We start from the raw sequence: 15,871 nt of genomic DNA, 5'->3' as shown, positions 1-15,871 counted from the left end.
AGTGCATTTGGATATTTTCTTGTAATAGTTGCCTCCCTAGAAAATGAGCTTCATTTTCTATTTGATTAGTTGAATGTGTTCTATCATTGAAGGTATGGCATGTGTGACATGTTAGTCAGCAACATAACCCTAAAAACATTCAGCTGTAGGGTTGTCCAGCTTCCCTTAGTAAGTACACTAAGAGAGTAGCCACACCATTTTGTAAGTTTTATTCATTACCAGAATTAGAAGCTTAATTAAGGAAATTTCTTATTTTTAATGTATTTGAGTAATGTACTTTTGAAATTTGTTTTAATCTTACAGGCATTCCTATGGCACCTTAGTCACAGTTCTGGTTAATTTATAGATTCTAGGACCCTGAAAAGTACAACCCATCAGCTTTCTTGTTATCTAGTTTCTGGAATGGTGGTAGATGAATCTCTGTTATTAACTGACAGAGTATTGGAACCTAATCCACATGGAATCAAGAGCAGGGATGTTATTACTACCTTTGAGAACACGGTAATGACCCCAGAAGAACCCTGAGTTAGGAGCTGAGTCTCCGGTGGATAGTGCTCAAGTGTTGTTTTAGGAGTCTGCTCTCCTGGCTGGATCATGAAGTGATCATTCCATTTTTACCAACCTCGTATTTATCACCCAGCTCTCTTCTTAAAGGTTCTTCTGAGGTAGGACTGGCTGCTCTGGTGTTCCTTTGCCCGCCTCTGCAGTCCTTAGCCTGCCGACAGTCTTGGCCCTTCCCCACAGAATCACACGTCTGTTCACTATCTGGTACCCCGGGATTTTCAGGACAGATTAAGTCTGATTTTCGCAGAAGTATATAGTTCTATGTAGCTTTTGTCCTTGAGCTCTTTAATTGTTTAAGAAACCAACATGTTTATTGAAAAAAGAAGGGAATCAGTCCTTAAAAATTATCAAGACATTTGTCAATCCAAACTTTGTATTTCTTTGTCCAGAAGAGAGCCCATGCATTAAGCTGCTCTTTTGTGCCCAAAAACCAAATAGAAAGGGAATCGCCCAAGATTTGTGGATGGCTGGTGCTGGGCCCGCAATGCCGTCTTGTCTGGAAACCTCAGTGCCCATCATTCCTACCCATTACCGTTCTGTCTTCCCTCTTCCTCCTAGTGCCCCTGCAAACAGCCCATGCCTTGTAGAGTGCTATTTAGTGTAACTATTTAGCAAGTGAGGTCAGTGAGTAACAGATTTCTCAAGCCTCTGTAACAGGGAATGATGTGCTTTTTCATAGTCCCAGGTGGAATTCTGAAAAGTTTTCAGGTAAATATATGGTTATGGGGCGATTTTGCTTCTTAAACACAGTACTGTTGTGTCACGTAAGTAAATACAGATTAGCCTGAAAACAAAACCACCTCTGTGCCTCTGTTCGACATTGCCTAGCCCTCTCTTCAATTTACTCGTTTGATTTTTTTATTTTCATTTGTTACATGAACTTTGTTGGGAGTTGGGGCGGGAGGCTTGTTGTTTATCTTTGGCATATGTAATACCCTGGTTTTGCACTACCTTTACAAGTTGACGGCTGTGCCTGGATGGATTGAAGTCCTGCATCAAAATGAACCAAACCTCCCTTGTTATTTTGTGTGCTGAGCTGCTGTTTCGTTTTTCTCTTGTTTTGGAAGTGAGGATTCAATCTGCGGCCCTACACGATAGGCAAGTGCTCTCGTGCTGAGCTACACTCCCAGCCCTCCACACGCTGAGTTCCTGAGTTTGTCTATACCTGAGTACATTTCCAAGTTATTTTCTCAAGAAACAAAAAAAGAGATGAATTACTTAAGAGGACTTATCTAAACTCTCTCTCAGTTGTCTCTGTGCAGTCCCATTTCGATTTGGTAGTATAACATTTTCATTTTCACAATGTGATAGACGTTGACCATCTCTGCCTTCTGGCAGAGTCTTGGGCAAATTATTGGACATTAGCCTAATATTCTTTTGTATAACTAACCTGTTCAGCTTGCTTGTATATTATAGACTTTATTTTATATGTATCTAATACCCAGTTCTGATTTGATTATTAAAACTGTAACTTTCTTGTTGACTTTTTTGCTGAGCAGTATTCACTTGAACACTGTACTAAAAAGCACACAAGGCATATTAGTAGATTATATGAAAATTAGATGATCACATTAGTAGATTATACGAAAATAATTAGATTATGTCCTTTAAAGACAAGCCTCTGCACCTGCTGATAGCCTGTGGCAAGTTAAGGATAAATTATCAGCCTCAGAGCTTTCCGAGGTCCTTGTCTGAACCCTGAAAGGCAGGTGTAAAAGTTAGTTAATAGTTAAGTCAGCATAGGTGTGAGTCCTTTATTTGCTTTAAATGAAGGACTTATTTGCAAATCAAAAAGAAAACACCAACCACTGTGAGTAAATGTTCCTCGGGAACACAGTTAAATCATACCTGCCTTTTAATATATATCGTAGGCATAGCATGTTCTTTTATATTTTGTGGCAGATTATTATACTTGCAGAAGACATCAAAACATAGTAAGCCATGCCAAAATGTACACGTTTCTTGGTGATTTTAGTTTTGTTTCTAAATCTCCTCAATAAAATGATAAAGCAAAATGCAAGCAATATCAGTATGACCTATTCGGATTAATGACTTGAAGTTTTGCAAAGTTCCTGCCTTTCAACTCTGTCACAGTTACCAATATGCATTGCTCTTAGTTTGTTCAGTGATCCTGTGACTGAGCACACATTTTCTTTTAACAAGTGGATTTGGAGTCGTTTATAAAATTCCAGCTAATATTTTGTAAGAAGTTAATATTTACACATCTGACCCACAACAGGTTCAGATAAAACACAGTCTGTCTCATTAGGTTTATGCCTGTTGTGAAATGCCTACTATTTGTCAAAGTAGCCCTTTCAGCATTAGGATTTAAAATACCCAAACTTAACTTGAAATTTAAATGTTAACTCAATAGTTGTTCTTTCATTCTTTAGCTTAACAATGAATTTTTTAAAGGTTAACTGATAGATTTTTGTCACATAACTTACTAGTAGTAAACCTTAAAGTCTTAGGCTATTTTGTTACTTTGAAAATATTTGAGATGTCCATAGTATTGCTTGGCATCAACACTAAATTTGTTCATAAATTCACTGATTGAGTCATACAAAGTAAGTTTTATTGTGTCTCTGGAATTTTATGAGATCTCTTATTTTGCAACATTTTGAGTCATTATTGCTATATTGTTACCCTTGTTTAGCCCTTGATGTTGACAAGATTCCTATATATTGTATTGCTACACTCTGTGAAATAGTTTTTATACATATACTTATGTAACATGTCACATTTATTATATTATTTGTAATATCACACTTGTAGATAAAAGTGTGGATTTAAATGAAATACCTTGATTCAAAGGGCACACTTTATCTTCTCCAATGTAGAGCATTTTCCAGGAATTCACAGCATGTAAACTGAGGTGGCTATGCCCCTATAAAACTCATAAAACAAAACCTATGGTTGATCTCTTCCTGCAGCTAATTGCAGGGTGGAGAGGGAACCTTAAACTATAAGCTTTTACAACTTGTCATAAAAGAGCCTGTTTTCATTTATCAATGAAGTAGCAATTCAAAGCAGTTCTGCTAAAATTTCTATTGAAATTCAGATACAAATGTAAAATAGGTGCTCTTTTAAAACTATTTATGGCTGTTCATAATAAATATTTTATTATGTATTTTCACATCCTTTTCTCCTCTGAACATTGGAAATTATAAAGCCTGTGTTAATTTTTTCCCATTGCCACTCCACTGACATTTATGTTCTTCATAGATTTCTTCCAATTCTGTTTTTGCTTTACTAAATTTTTTTAATTTATCAAACTTATTCTAAAATAATCCTATCTCTGGCACACTATAAAGTAACAGTGGCATGAACTGAATTCTAAAGTATCAGCTGATATACAGTGTACATGGGAAAATAGTATGGCAGGCACTATTAAATACCAAAACAAAAAAGCAAAAACATATATATATAATACATGTCTTTATAAACTAGGAAACATATCTTTAACTAGTTCTTGCATTCATAAGAAATGTAACCTGTACACAGCCAAATCCTAAAGTATAAAATGACCAACTAGGATCAGAGCAATTATGGAAGGGATTTCATGTCACTATGGCAATGTGTACACAGTATAGGAATACAGAATAGGCCTGAATGCTGTAAGGATTTCCAGGACTGGAGTCATTTGTGAATGCTAGTTAGGGTAAGTATGTACTAAACTGGATCTTAAAAGGGGGACAAAATTTTAAAAGTAATAGGACATTCTAGACCAAAGTAGCAGTGTAACCAAAGATCATAGGAGAAATTACACATGGTTTATAGACTGGTAGACACCTCTGCCACACATCTGGCCTCAGCAGCTGTCCTTAGTCACAGAGAAAGATTCCATTATCTCTTTCATCTCTCCTTGACTCTAAAGCTAGAACCATGTGACTGAAGCTAACAAGTTCTGCTGCTTGCTAGGGCTGGACCATGTGCCCGCCTCTCGTTCAGTTATGTCTTCACCAGCCTACTATTTTTGATGGTTTCCTTCACTGCCTAAGCTTGGCTCTACTGAATCTAGATCTGTAGACCAGGTTTGCCTCATCTCAGAGATCTGCCAGCTTCTGCCTTCTCAGTGCTGGGATTAAAGGCGTGCATTACCATACCTAGCTCTAAGCTTTTCTTTAATTCCTCTTCACAAATTGGAAACTTGGTTGGGTGGGATCTTGCCCTGAGGTCACCATGCCTTTATTCCATTTCTTAATCTGTTTATCTTCTTGAACACAGGACTTAGCTCCATTCCACTTCCTGCTGTTCCTTTTTGCCTCAAATTGTACATTTTGTATTTTTACTTTCTCACCTTGTTCCTTTTCATTATAAATCTTCATTAGAGTTAACACTAACAACTACACGACCGAGTCTATACTAGGCTGTTTTGAGATTTCTTCTGCCAACAGAATTAATCCAGATCTCTTCACTTTAGCCTCAGGCAAACTCTTCAGACAAGGGCAAAAAGCAGCCACATTCTTCACCAAAATATCACAAGAACAATCTCTAGGCAACGTACTGTAATTATTCTCCTCTGAAACCTCTTGAGCCAGCCCCCCTGTGCAGACCACCCTCAGCACAGGTAGGTCTCTTCCATGCTTCTTCTAGGATGGCCCATAAGCAGCCTTTGAAGCAATCTAGTGCTTCACTAACACAGAGTCCCAAAAACGTGGTCAGGTCTATCACAGCAATACCCCAGTCCCTGGTGCCAACTTCTGCCCTAGTTAGGGTTTCTATTGCTCTGACTTTGGCAGCTCATATAAAGGAAAACATTTAATTGGGGATAGTTTACAGTTTCGGAGGTTTAGTCCATTATTGTCATGCTGGGTGGCATGCAGGCAGACATGGTACTGGAGAAGGAGCTGAGAGTTCTACATCTTGATCCACAGACCGCAGAAGCAACTGTGTCACACTGAGCATAGCTTGAGCAAAGGAGACCTCAAAGCCCACACTTCCTCCACCAAGGCCACACCTACTCTGACAAGACCACACCCCCTAATAATGCCACTCTCTATGGGGACCATTTTCTTTCAAACCACCACAGTAGCTTTCTCCATTCTCTATGGAATTGTCACGTTTTACAGTGTCCCTTTATGAATTCTCTGATCAAAACATTAGGAAAATACAAAACAATTAAATGGCAGATACTGCTTTAGTTTTAGGCAACTTATAATTTTTCAGTGTTTTGTTTAAGGATTATTATTTGTCTCTTCAGTTTTATTTTGTGTTTGACAAAGTCGTAACTGCATATCTTTTAAAACAGGGTTTAGTGATTACTTAAAATTTACCATCTGTAAAAAGCAAAATTAAATTGGATCATTTTAAAGAAGTATCAAAATATTCTACACAAGAAACCAAACATGAGTAGATCATGTTGTTAAAGTGAAGAAAACTTTCTTTCAGAAAAGGAAACAATTACCATGAAATATTTCTTATCTTAGGATAAATTTAATCGAAGGGTAGCAAGCTAGAGACAAGGACCCAGCCTTAATGATAGGACCTAGCATTCTTAAGACCCTGAGTTTGATCCCTAGCCTTGAAATACATACATACATACATACATACATACATACATACATACATACATACATGAAGGAAGGAAGGAAGAAAGGGAGGGAGGGAGGGAGGGAGGGAGGGAGGGAGGGAGGGAGGGAGGGAGGAAGGAAGGAAGGAAGGAAGGAAGGAAGGAAGGAAGGAAGGAAGGAAGGAAGGAAGGAAGGAAGGAAGGAAGGAAGGAAGGAAGAAAAAGACTATCAAACTAGTACTGGTTTTCATGCTTAGTGCTTAGTTGGGCATCCATCGTCTCCACAACTAATATTCAAACAGTAGGTTTCTTTCTGACAAATACGAACTGACTGAATTCTGTCTTTCGGGGTGCTGTTTATTCTGGCACCATCAGCCAACAGCAAGCTGTGTCTCGGCCAGAGATGGCAACACTGCTGTAACTTAACCCAGACACCCCTCGGGATAACCACATAATTGAGTCAGGGGTTAGCTCTATGCGTTAAGATCGTGCTGAGTTCCTAAAAGGAATAAAGCGTATTCTGTGATTGTATTGAAACGTTAGAAAGTTTTCTGAGCCGAGCAGTGGTGGCGTACACCTTTAATCCCAGCACTTGGGAGGCAGAGGGAGGTGGATTTCTGTGAGTTCAAGGCCAGCCTGGGCTACAGAGTGAGTTCCAGGAAAGGCTCCAAAGCTACACAGAGAAACACTGTCTCAAAAAACCAAAACAAAACCAAAAAAAAAAGAGTTTTCTGATCACCAAGTCTCCTCAGACTACTGATAGCCTAGTACAACCTAGGCAGGCTTCACTAGGGATACTCTAGAGATTGAGAGCATATTTTATCAAATGTGGGAATAAAAATGATTACTGTCAGATATGTAGTTGGAGTTCACAGACCTATACTAGAATATAAGGTCATCTTTACACCCATAGATGTTCTACAGAAATGTTTTACTGAAAACAATATTCCTCTATGATTTGAAGAGTTTTTGAAAAGTTGAACAAAAATAATTACCTTCAACATTCTGGGCACTTTCTGTATACCTGGTACTGTGTAAAGTGTTTCTTATAACTGATTTCATTTTCTATCATAATTCTGTAAGACAAGGGTATACTCATTAACGTCATTATGTGCCAAAGGAGAAACTGGGGCAATTAATCTTTTAACATCATCTAAAAATACTTAATGTGTTAGTCCATTATGGAAGATGGACCAATAACATTATTTCTAAATATATAATTAATCTACATTAATAAATCATTAAATTCCTATGTTACTCCATAGCATGAGGCAGATTTTGTGGACATGACAAGTTGTTCAGGTAACAAGAGCAGTTAGTCCTGTAACATAGTTGATATTTGTAGACATCTGCTCCATAGTGGCTGTTGTCGCTTCTGCCTACCATTACTGTAACATGCAACACTTAGAAGGTGGGTAGAGAGCTGGGTGACAGCCTGCAGAGCACTGAGCACCATTGCAAAGGCTGGCCAGAACCACACAGGAGAGAGGTTGGCAAGACCGTGATTTGGGGCATAGCCCAGGACAAACGCCTTCCAGGGGAGCTTCCTAAGAGAGCTGTTTTCTGAAATACTTCTTGTAAGGCATTCTATTAGCCCACGAAGAAGCCTCAAGCAGATGATGATTTGAGGTTAGTGGATAGAATCTAGGTGATTTCCGAGGAAAAGTGGCCTGAAGTTTTTCAGTAGCTGAGGGCTGGGAGATATGTAAGGCAGGGCAACCTGGATGTGAGAAGGGATCTTGGGGTTGGTGGGAAGAATGAGGCCCAGAAGCTGTGGTTTTTCTAGTGCATAGGCAGGGTCACCTGTGACCTTGAGAAAGGAAACGACAGACACCTGCTGCCTTGCAACTCTGCTACCCACATGCCACAGACAGCTGTTTGAAAGACAGGAGTGGAGGACTGAGAAGGTAGTTATGAGTGTCACCAATGAGAGGAGATGAGCCTTCTTGCACTCTTCCTTGAGACCTATTTTGAAAGCTTACTGAAACACTTGCATCTGACACCTAAGTGTGAATGATTCTCCAGCTGTTATTCTAATCTTACCTATTTTTTCCATTCTACTCCAGAAAATAAATCTTTATCATCAATATTTAGGGTGTTGCCATTTGAGAACCTAAAAAAAACAAAGCTAACGTAAGTATTGCCCAGTATTCCTGTCTTCTCCAGGGCCTTCCCATTTGCTCTAATTTTCTATGACAATACTACAAGCCTGTTGGTTCCTCCATGTAAACCCCTGTTAGGCTCATGTCGTTTCCTGGTGTCCCACATGTTGCTTTCTCTGTCTGTTGTATTTCTACACTCTAAGCTCTTACATTGACTATCATGGCCAGAGTCAAGGGTCTCCTCTCTGGCATGGAAAGCTGGGTCTTTATATTTGTACTATCTATCACCTGTACTGTTGCTTTGCTTATGAGCAACTTTACCTCCCATAACAGTTGTTCCAGTTGTAACTATAATTTCTCATAACAACTTCATTTTAATATGGTTCCCATCGCATAAAATTTAGCCTCTTATTGTGTGTGTGTGTGTGTGTGTGTGTGTGTGTGTGTGCGCGCGCGTGCGTTCATTCAATTGTGTGTGTATATTATTTAGCCCCTTGTGTCTGGCTTACTAAATGTTTTCAAGATTCAACCCTGTACAGTGTATCACAATGCATTCCTTCCCATGGCCAAAGAGCATTGTGTTATTTGGGTATGTTATATTTTATCCACTAATCCACTGGTTGGTATTGAGTTACTGTTTTTAAGCTATGACTAGTAATACTGTACATTCACATACAGGGGTGTGTGAATTCAAACATAGTCTTCAATTCTTTGGAAATTTAAGAGTAGGAGATGAGACATGGCTCTGTAGGTTGGTAAAGTATTTGCTATGCAATCATGAGGATCCGAGTTCAATCCCCCAGCACCTGTGTAAATGCCCGACAAGTGTGCTGGCCCATCTGTAATCCTAGCACTCAGGAGGCAGAAACAGGACCCCCAGAGAAAACGGGCCAACTAGCCTAGCCAAATCCTTGAGGTATGGTTCAAGTAAGAGACCCTGCCTCAATTTATTAGCTACAGAGCCATCAAGAAAGACAGGTGACATCAACCTCTGGCCTACACATGCATGCTCTCACACAGAGAAACTCATGTGTCCAAAATACACAAATTTTCGTGTACACATGCATTTGTATCCGCCCCCCTCTAAAAAGGAAAGTGAAATTAGGAGATTAACTGTACCATAATATGGCAAATCTATGTGTATTGTTTTCAGAAACTTCCAAAATGATTTCCAAAGTGTTGTAATTGTTGTTGAATTCTACCAGACATGAATAGGGGTTGAGTCTCTCTGAAGCCTCACTTGTTGCTATTGTTTGTTTGTTTGTTTCTATCATCCTTGTGTTCTCTTCTTTGGTCCAGTGGTTATTTGGAATGCTTTATTTAATTTCCACATATTTGTGAATTTTCCTAATTTCACCATGTAACTGGTTTCCATTTTCACTTCATTGTAGTTGTAGAATATAGTTTCTGTGAATTTGAGTTTTTAAATTTTATGTCGATGATGGTCTAGCATATTGTCTATTCTAGAGAGTGTCCCATGTTCACTTGCGAAACATGTATACCGCTTTGATATGAGGTAGAGTATGTTATAAAAATCATGACATTTAGTTAGTTTGTAATGCTGACTTGGTCTTCTGGTTCCAAGTTGACCTTCTAGATTCTATCCATATGGACTCTAGTGAAGGCTTCTAACTATGACTGGTGATCTGTCTATTGCATCTTTTTTCACTCAAACAGTTCTGTCTCCAGTGTTCTGAAGCTGTGTATGGTACATGCATGCTGTCCTTACTTTTATCTACCTGACTAGCTGGTCATTTTATTGTTATAAAGCATCATTCTTTGCCTATAGTGACGGGTTTTGTCTTGAATGTTTGCCTGATACAAACATAGCTACTTCTACCCATTTGATTGATGTCCCTTCCAACTCTTCTGCCATAAAATCGGAAGTGTTCCTCTTGCACAGTTTGTTGTCGAATCAAGAGTTTTATTCATTTCTGTAATTTTTTCATTTTGAAATGTTAATCGACTTACATTTAACTCAGTTACTGATAAAATCTGAGTGAATCAAAAGCTAAATTTGGTTTAGCCTTTGGGTATTTATGTTTTTGTTTGTTGTTCTGTAATACTTCCACTGTTCCTTTGGAAGAAGGTAAATTCATGTCTCTCTTTTGCTCTCCCTTTTTCTTTTTTCTTTTGGTAGTTTTATTGAGCTGTTTTTCTAGTAATTGCCCTTCGAATTTCAGTTAACATCTTAATATAATTTCATTTGGATTAGGAGCAGTTTTAATATCCTCTTTCTCACCTTTAATATCTATGCTGTTATTGTCATGCATGTTCTGTCTTTATTTGTTGTAAGCCTATCAACATGTGTTTATAACTATTCCTATATCGAGTTTCTTTTTCAACTTGGGGGGTATAAAAAGTTATAAATAATGTGAGTTTGTTGTTATTGCTTGGTTTGGCTTGGTTTGTTTTTTCCTTATTGGGCATTAAATTGAAGGTCTTCTTCAGTTTAATGTAAGGAAAGTTCTCCAACACTGAGCTATATTCCTAGCCCTTCTTGAGTTTTCTTTGTTTAGAAACAGGATCTCACCAAGATGCCTAGGCTGTCTTCTCTGCAATGCCAGAATTTTATGGATTTTGACATTATTTTATTGGTGTTTTCTATTCCTGTGAGCTATTATTCTCATCCTTTCTCTTAATTATTTAAACAAATTTCCTTTATGCCTTTCAACATTTTAAAATCCTGACTGGAAATCTTTGTCTAGGAAATTTAACATCCAGACATTTTCAGGAGCAGTGTCTGCATTTTGCTTTCTTTGTGGTCATGTTTTCCTATTTCTTTACATGTTTCATAGCTTTTGTTATTAATTACACCTCTGAAACAATGTAATGCATCAAACCTAGAAACTATATAGTCCTCACTTGTATTACTACCTACAGCACTGCATCCTAGCAATCGACTGTAGTTTTTGAGGGATCCCCTGGGTTATAACTACCTTATATGCATGGCATTCTCTGAGTCATAGCAATTCCGGCATCCCTCGGAACGGATGCTTTCAGGGAGACGCTGCACACAGAGTGCTTCTCTGTGGGAAAGGAGCTCTTAGACGCTCCGACCCCCCTGCCTCTCTGCTGGCTGCTGAAGCGCTACTTCCCACAGCCGTTCTATCTCTGAGCATGCTGGCTTCGAGGCCCCCTTGGAGCTGGCCAGGAAGTGTTGTGTGTGAGTAAGGCAAGTTAAAGCTTTAGGCAGGTTCCTGTTATTTTTATTACCAAGCTTTAACAATTTTTATCAAATATAATCCTCACATTGTTACAAGCTATTGTTTGGTTTTCAGAATTTTTGTTAAGTTACTGTCAACTGTTTGGACAGTGCTCCTGCTTTCTTACAAGAGTGACTCATTTTTATTATTCCATTATGCCAGAAGCTATCACTACTCCTTTACTCTGGAGATGAGAGTCTCCCATGTCTCAGATCCTCTTTGTTGTTTTCTATCATGCCCTTTAGAATGCTTTCTGGTCAGTTTGAGTCCTTTGCTCTGTAGTGTCTATCTCCCTGAGTGTCAAGGTAAGAATTATATGCAAAAATTCTATAAACTTATCCACCCTTTTCTGCTACAATATCTTTATCTGCTTCCCTAGCACATCAAATATGCATGTGCATGTATGTACATGAACTTATCTCTTAATATTTGCCCTTGCTGCTTTTGGGGGCTGTGACAGGCTAATACAACATGGAGAAAGGACATCTAGGAAATGAAGTACAGCTCATCTCACTGTAGCCAGGAAGCAAAGAGATGAAAAAAGAGACCAGTCCTCCACAATTCCTTTTGAGGAAAAACTCCACTGGGTCTCACTTGTTAAAAGTTCCAGCATCTTCCAGTAGTATCACAAATTGAAGATGTATTTGTCCCCATGCTCTAATTACCTTCCACAGACCCTACATCCTGATAACCATCACATTGGTAATTAGGTTTCAAAACATTGATTTAGAGGAACACAGAAATTCATAGGATAGCATTAGTCATCATATAAAAATAAACCTTCTCATATAAAGTGCTTTATTTTTTAAGCCTAAAGTAAAATTTATTAACTTCCACTTTCATTTGTTTGTTAGAGAATTCCCCAAATGGAGAACTATTGAGGGCTTTCTCATTGTTATTTAATTATTACCAAGGACCTTTCTGCTGTAAAATTGCAGCAATCAGACAGAAGATTTTACAATTTATGTATGACCACAAATAAAGCACATCATTATCCAGTATATTAATAGTTTCAATTTACTTTTAAGTCTATGAATGCTGTTCTTTAGGAATAATTTTTTTTCAACACATGTAGTAAAATTCTGAGGTCAAAAGATGGGTGTACCACATGCTGTCTTCCAAAAACCTCTTATTTTAAAGTCATACAAACCTGGTGTTTTGTGGTGTACTTTACCTTGGAGACAGGGAAAGACTGGAAATTCACTTTCTTGAGTCTTAGTTTTATATTCTTTTGATTTACTCATGGCTGTTTTTGTTTTATCTGAACATAATTTAAATCAAATGCTTTCAAATACTTCTTTGATAAAATGTTTCTGATTTTGCATATACCAGCATTGTAAAGCGTGATAGCAACAAAGCTTTTGTCTCGTACAAGGCAATATGTTTTGTGCAATTATTTGCTTTCTTTATCTCTGATTCCTTATCTGTTATTATCTAGATAAGACTAGTTAAAAGTAACAGGATCTTGATTACTTTGTACAAATACTCTCAGGTTCTCTCATGTGGTATTCATATAAGTAATTAGTAGAAGGCTGGCTTTGCTATACTATCCTAGAAATAGGGTAGCTTTTCTTTATTCTTCTTATGAAGTAAAATAGAATCCAGTGTCACTATGTGGAAAGGCATCATATAACATTTAATGATGAGTTTCTATACAATTTAGGATTTATCATTAAATTTGCTTTCAATATATTTTATTTTATTTCTGTTTTAATAGTAAAGACAATATTTCTTAATTAGTATTAGAAATAACTTTCTCAAAGTTTATATAATTTTAAGATAAATACTAAAAGTACTTTAAAATTTCATCTTATATTAATTAATTGGTGAGAACCTACCAGTAACCATTATACTTACCCTTAAGTATTTAGATGAATACCCATCTGCTCATTGGGAAAATTCACATTTTTGATAGCCAGAGTAAAAAAGCATGAGTGGGATTATTAGCAGTGTTGCACCTTGGCAGTGAGGCCAATTTAGCCCTAAAGTTGTCTCTTAAATTATTCTGACAAAACTTAAAAGTAATCCTGGGAAGGGTCAAAGATGACCTTAGGTCGCTGCATGGCACAACATGGTCCAGCTCATATTAAGGGAATACAGGAAAAACCAGCTCATTTGCAAAGCAGAATGCACCTTTTGTAGTTCCCTGGGGTAGTTGTAGCAAACTACTGCAGAGCTGATAACTAAGACAAGCAAAATGTATTATCTCGAAGTTCTGAAGACCAAAAGCCTGAGGTTAACTAAATTAAGGAGGAAGCATAGAGAAGGTAGTAGAGTCCAGGTGTCCCCCTGGTTTTAGCCTGGCAGAGCAAAGTTCTCCAATGAGCATGAAGCCAGCTGCAGCCCTGTTTCAGGAGAATGTGCTCAAGTGTATGCGTTTATTCAACATAATTTGGCTTGGTAAATTGCCTGAGGATATTATGAATATTGACTATTGGATTTTGTTCTAGATAAAAGTACAAGGAACAACTAGACTGCTGAATTGACTGCTCATTGTCCCTGCAAGGGTCATTGAGAACCCTTCAGAGACAGTTCTAATAATGTTTAATTTCCTGAAAGATATTACAAAGAAAAGTCTGCCTAGCATCTTTTAATAACCAGGCTAATTTTTTAAAAATGCAAAATAGTGTCCAGTAGGTATTTCTATTATGATTGAAAAATGTATGCATCGGTAACCAAAGTTTAAGCTCCATTTGGGTAGTACACACCTATAATCCAAGTTGGGGGGGTGGGTTGAGGCTGCGAGATCATGAGTTAAGGCCAACATAAGATACATAGTAAAACCCTGTCTCAAAACAAAAAAACAAAAAACCTATGACTAGAGATGTAGCTTATTGGTAGAGCACTTGCCAAGCACATATAAGGCCCTATGTTTGATTCGCAGTACCCACTCCTCCCAAAAAAAGAAGGAAAGAGGAAAGAGGAGAGAGTTAGAGCAAATGACCACCTAACTCAGTGTGGTTGTGTGTACCTATAGTTTCACCATTAGAGAGGCTGAGGTAGGAGGATCACTTGAACCCAAAAATTTGAGACCAGCCTGGGTAACATAGTAAGACCTGACCTCAAAAAACAAACAAATAGAAACAAAATTTGTTCATGGCACTTCACTCAAGATTTTGTCCAGTCTACTTGGCTTTGAGAAAAAGATTCTGTTTCAAATATTCATGGTCCTCACTCAGGGTGGCATAGGAATATTGTACTGTTTTTCAATATATTTTCAATTAATTGTATACAATATTCAACAATTTCTTGTGAATTGACTACTATTAGTTGATTTGTTTCAAGTGTAGGCTTAATATAAATTCTTAGCGCACATTTAAGGTATGCCAGGATAAGCTGTGATTAGGTATATTAAATGCATTTGCTAATTAATGATACTTCAGCTTATAGTTCTGTTATGAACTAACACGATCAAAAGTCAAAAACCATCTGTATATAAACAAAGTGGATTTTATGAACCATTTGTTTCCCAGACCTTTTATTACCAACATGATAATAAGATATGTGCACACTAGCACATATCTTTTAGCATTTGTTATAAAAAGATTTTGTAACTACTCTTTCAGCTTAAGAATTGGATCATATTGCAGAAAACAGTTCTGTGCTACATACATGCAGGCCATTGTGGGGCACCAAGGGGTATGTCACAGAAGACACTCATTGAGACCTTCCAAACAGACTGTTAATAACGAGGCCTGCTGGAACAAGAGGATGATCCAGATACTGTTCACTGGAGACAAACCTCTTGCTGGCTTTTTGCCTGCTGGCTTTTTTACAGTTTTGCTTGAACACTCAAACAATAAAATCTTGTAGATAGAAAGGCCAGGATTTAGTCATAATTTGCTTCCAAATTCAAACAAGGAAGATTACCATTGCACTGTAATTATCAGAAGGAAATACGTGTTTTCAAATGAGAAGGTAATAGCATTTTAGATAGGGACACACACTTGAAAACCATACCACCAGCTCCTCCTGAGCCACATGGTTTCTGTCATGGACTTTCAGTATAAGAAAAGAGTCCTAGCCAAAGATCAGACTCTACTGCCAGAATGTAGACTGTCAGCATGACAGGCACACCAGTCCTTGTTGAAAAGCACATAGACATCTGTGGCAAATGTCCATAATAATATCATGACATGCTCCAAAGACTGTTCCATTGCTTTAAAGCAGTGATTCTCAACCTTCCTAATGCTGCAGCCCTTTAATACAGTTTCTCATGGTGTGGTGACCCCCAACCATACAAGTATTTTTGTTGCCACTTCATAACTGAAATTTGCTACTGTTATGAATCATAATATAAATAACTGTTTTCAGATAGTCTTAGGTAACACCTGTGAAAGGGTCCTTTGACCTTCAAAGGGTTGAGAATCACTGATTTAGAGGCTGATGCTTCATCAACCATCAGCTTCCAGAGGATGCTCATTGTGAAATTTGATGAGAAGGGCATTGCCTCTGTCTTAGGAGATAGCACTCTCACGGTGTAGAGA

General features: G+C 37.9%; 1 protein-coding gene across 4 annotated transcripts in view; it reads left to right on the top strand.

Annotated features, from left to right (window-relative positions):
• The window catches only part of Ahi1 (Abelson helper integration site 1), a 148,984-nt gene that overhangs the window by 100,525 nt on the left and 32,588 nt on the right, over window positions 1–15,871 (top strand). The window lies entirely within an intron of this gene.

This window comes from Peromyscus maniculatus, chromosome 16 (assembly GCF_049852395.1).
Source record: "Peromyscus maniculatus bairdii isolate BWxNUB_F1_BW_parent chromosome 16, HU_Pman_BW_mat_3.1, whole genome shotgun sequence".
Classification (NCBI taxonomy): domain Eukaryota; kingdom Metazoa; phylum Chordata; class Mammalia; order Rodentia; family Cricetidae; genus Peromyscus; species Peromyscus maniculatus.
This window is presented reverse-complemented; position numbering and strand designations above follow the sequence as displayed.